Raw genomic sequence first — 4,694 nt, forward strand, 5'->3', positions numbered from 1 at the left:
TTTTATATAAGTGTGTATGTATAACCACACAGACATATACATACATATACATTTACACATACACAAACTCATACACTTAAACAAACTATAAAAATTGTATAGGAACTTTTAGCTACTTATGCAGCTCTCATTCACTCACCCATTCTTTCATCCATTGAATCTTAAAAATATATTTGTTAAGGGCTTAAACAGTTTGGACTTTAAATGTGTTCTTTGTAGTGGAGCAGTTTTCCTATCAATACGTTGTATAGGAAAACTGCTTGGCCAGTGTGGCTCAGTAGGTTGAGTGTCAACCCATACACCAAAAGGTCACCAGTTTGATTCCCTTTCAGGGCATTTGCCCAAGTTGCACATTTAATGGGAGGCAACTGATTCGTGTATTTTGAAATACATCGATATTTCTCTCTCCCTTTTCCTTCCTCTTTCTCTAAAATCAATAAAAGCATATAAAAAGTATATAAGAATTTTTTAAAATGTTTATTACTGCCTTTTCCCAAATTGACATTTCCTGTTTACACCCTTTCTGTGTATCCCAGATTCATCTCTTCAGCTTTATGTCTGGATGGCTCCACATAGATATTCCATAGGAACCTCAGTCATAACAGCACTAGTAGTTTCCCCACATCCACAAAGTGATCCTCTTCTTTATTCTGCACCTCAGGTATTGAACTCCCACTCACCAGTTGCTGAGCTAGAATTCTGGGAATTAATACTCCTTCCTTTTTTAGAGTCCAATTGATCCCAACGTTCACATTTCTACTGATTTTCTCTCCTCAACTCTTTATCTCTGCAGATATAATCCTTAGTTCACTCAGCAGCTCTCACCGACACCTGCAGGAGGCTTTTCTCTGATTCCTAGGCCCCAGTTTGAACCCTCCTCTGGTTCATTCTTCACAACTTACCTTCCCACTCTTTTCTGTCCTAGCTACTCAAAAATCCAACAAATAATAATGTTTCATCACTCTTTTAAAAATGTTCACAGTGGCTCCCCACAGTCTGCAGTCCCAACCTTCAAGTTCTGGCCCCTGCTTAAGTCACCATCTCCCTCAACTGTCCATTCAGCCCTTTGACTTGCGACCTCCCTTTCTAGGGAGAAGCATAGTATCTGCTGCTACCATGCTTTTATAGACATGACCAGAACATCTGCACCAATACCCACTCCCCACCGTTTTCACTAGCTAACTCCTTGTTCTTCAAGGAATTACCTTCCAAAACATCTGCTTAAGACCAGCTTCAATGCCCCTAACTCTCGACAACTCCAGCACCCCATGAATACTGCTCCCACCATACTAATAACCAACTATCTGATTTGAAATTGCTTACTTGCTTTTTCCTCAATATGACCATGACTGCTTGAGAGCAAGGACTGTGACTTTTATCTCTAAATCTCAGTCATGGCTTAGTAAACATTCATTGAATAAATAAAGCATAAAAAGGGGAGAAAAAAACTTTAGGGGAGCTTACAAAAGTGTTACAAAAATTTACAACATTTCATACAAACGTGCATGAAATCAGTGAAGGTTAAAGCAAGGAACATGGTTTCAGACTCTCTTTCAAGCTTTTCCTATATGTTAGAATGAGAAGGACCTTGTGATATGAGCAAATTTAGGACCTGAAGTGTAAAGTGACTGATTGGGCCAGAAATCTAGCTTGTGAGGGCAGCCCTTCCTCAAAATCCAGACCTCCTATTTTACATCCTTACCGCTTTCCACTTTACCTTTAAATACCTCAATATATCTGTAGTTGATTGTTTTTGGTATAATTATGTGTTCAATATTTCTCTCCTCCACTAGACTCTTGCAGAGACCATTTATATCATGTATAGTTAACATTTAGAAGATATTCTATATGTATTTGTCTACTTAGAAAATAAATTATAACTAGATCCAACATGTCCATACTTCCAATTTCTGCATCTTCCTTGCACCCCACATGGACTCCAGTATGCTGCGAATTATTTATCGTATAACAAAGATGTAGTTCTTGGATACTAATAACTCGTGGACTCAAAAGTCGAGGTATTTGACAAAAAACTTCCTACAATGCAATATCACTGTTTCGATACCTCCGTCATTTCTATATTATACTGATGGAAGAAAATGAGAAAATAATGATAAATTCAGCCCAGAATTAAAATCTAGAAGGAGGGTAGACAGAGTAGCGGGAGAAAATAACCTGTCAAAGGCTAGAGTCTTCATTTACTTATTAATAAAATGCAGGATAATTCCTGGTAATGAGAGGTAAGTTGAACTTCTGGTAGGAGAGCAGATATACCTGATTTTCCCCAGAGGAATGTTTAAGGATTTTAGAATAGAAAAGAATCAAAATGATCATCTAGTCTAAAAATCTTCTTCCAAAGATAAGCAAAAATGTAAACTGATTAAATTCTAGGGAACAGAAGACAAAACTAAAACCAAAGCCCCAGGTCCCATGACAAGGACATATAAATAAATACACATGCATATTTACATGCATGCATAAATTATATGTGTGTATGTATGCATATATGTACCTAGTTATACATATTCATTTAAACACATTCATATAGACATACATAAAAGAAGAGGTTCTAGATTAGATCATCTTTTGGTCAACTTGGAGTTACAGAAAAGGAGTGGGGGTGGGGGTGGGGAATGTAGGCCAATTGCATTTAACAGTAGTGAGTCACCCAGATCAGAGAATGCAGTCTGACCACTGGTCGTGTCTATTATGTAGAGGTGTCACAATTACTCAGAATAAAATAGCAATGGGATGAAACTTGCTTATTTGCATTTCTGAGCTTAAGTTTCCCAAAATTTACTCTTGTATCTTTTCTCCTCTTCCTCTCACACTTTCCCACCTCTTCTGCTCAGTCCTGATGTGGAACCCGGTCCTAACCATCTGTGGTTATCCTCCTACTCTTTCCTATCCCAATCATTGCAATTTTGACAGAATATCAAAATGTCCTTAAAAGTTTCCAACCCTTCTGAGTCAGGGGTTTATAGTCACTACAAATTTCCCAGAATGCTCCTAAGTTTTTCAGCTGGAATTTAATGAAATGAGTCCCCCAAGCCAGGTAAATTTACAGGGGTAAGTTGAAGTGGATTTTCCCAATATCTCTTAAAAGAAGATGGGGGGAGGGGTCGAAGAGGGCAGATTTTTTTGTCTGTTTTTTTTTTTTTGAGTTTGTTTTTACATCAAGCTTGTCTTTAACTTGAGTTTCAGCACAGATCATATGGAACCTCCAGTGAGAATGTGTGGGTGTATTAACCTATGTATCTAACCCCTTCTCCTAAGCCAGTGGTTCTCAACCTTCTGGCCCTTTAAATACAGTTCCTCATGTTGTGACCCAACCATAAAATTATTTTCGTTGCTTCTTCATAACTGTAATGTTGCTACTGTTATGAGTCGTAATGTAAATATCTGATAGGCAGGATGGTCTTAGGCGACCGCTGTGAAAGGGTCGTTTGACCGCCACAGGGGTCTCGACCAACAGGTTGAGAACCGCATCAAACTGTTGATTCTTTGCCAGCCTCTGGCCTAAGCTGAATCCACTAATAATGTAGCCTGCTCTAGAAATCATGACTCTGAGGAAGTGGGCTGGCTCATCTGCACAGGAATTCCCAGGTCTTAAGTATAGATGCATTGTTGTTCTTGGCAGAAAAATGCCACCCCCAAAAAAGATGTCCCACTCTAATCTCTGGAACCTATGAATATGTTTATTTTACAAAAGGAAGTTAAGATTGTAGATGGAATTAAAGCTACTAATAAGTGGATTTTAAGGTAAAATTATCTTTTACTAGTGTCCCGGTGCACGGATTCGTGCACATTGAAAAGAAATTAATTAGAATAAATATTTTAATATCACTATTCCTGTCTTGCTAATGAAAAGAAAATAGGATTCTACCGAGTCTCCTATCTACCTACTTCAGGACTTCTGTGAGGATCAAATGAGATGAGGCATGAGAAAATGCTTCACAAACATTTGGTTAAAGTGTAAAATGTTTGCACCTGGTTTTAAAGCAAGTCGGGTTCCTAGGCTGAAGAAACTCCAAGGAGGCTAGTCATTACTAGGGAGAGGAAGCCGGGAGTTGCTATGTGACATGTGACATCATTACCCAGCGCCCACAGCCACCGTTTCCAGGCTGGGCTGGGCCACATTTTGCTCTGTGGGGTCTTGGCAGCATTGGCTGCAATTTGGTGGAGTGTCGCTCTATAACTTGGCGGGGCCTGTGCCCTACTTGGGGGAAGCTGAGTGTTGGTTTGTTGGCACCAGGTCCTTGGTGCCGTTTCTTTTTATTTTTTTAATTTTTTTCTTTATTGATTAAGGTATTACATATGTGGTGCCGTTTCTTCTGAAATGGCCAGTGTGCATCATGGCAGCTCCGGAGTTGAGCATCTGCCTCCTGGTGGTCTGTGCATGTCATAGCTATGGGTCAGACACTTAGCCTTTTATATATATAGACTAGAAGCCTGGTGCACAAAAATTTGTGCACTCCGGGGGCGGGGGGAGGAGGGCCCCCCAGCCCGGCCTGTGCCCTCTCGCAGTCTGGGACCCCTTGGGAGATAACGACCTACTGGCTTAGGCCAACTCCCAGCTGGCAGAGGGCAGGCCCAATCCTTAAGTGCAGCCCCTGGTCAGGCTCAGAGCAGGGCCGATTGGGGAGTTGGGGCGCCACCCCGTCATGCACAGAGCAGGGCGGATCGGGAGGTTG

This window comes from Myotis brandtii, unplaced genomic scaffold (genome assembly GCF_000412655.1).
Source record: "Myotis brandtii unplaced genomic scaffold, ASM41265v1 scaffold546, whole genome shotgun sequence".
Classification (NCBI taxonomy): Eukaryota; Metazoa; Chordata; class Mammalia; order Chiroptera; family Vespertilionidae; genus Myotis; species Myotis brandtii.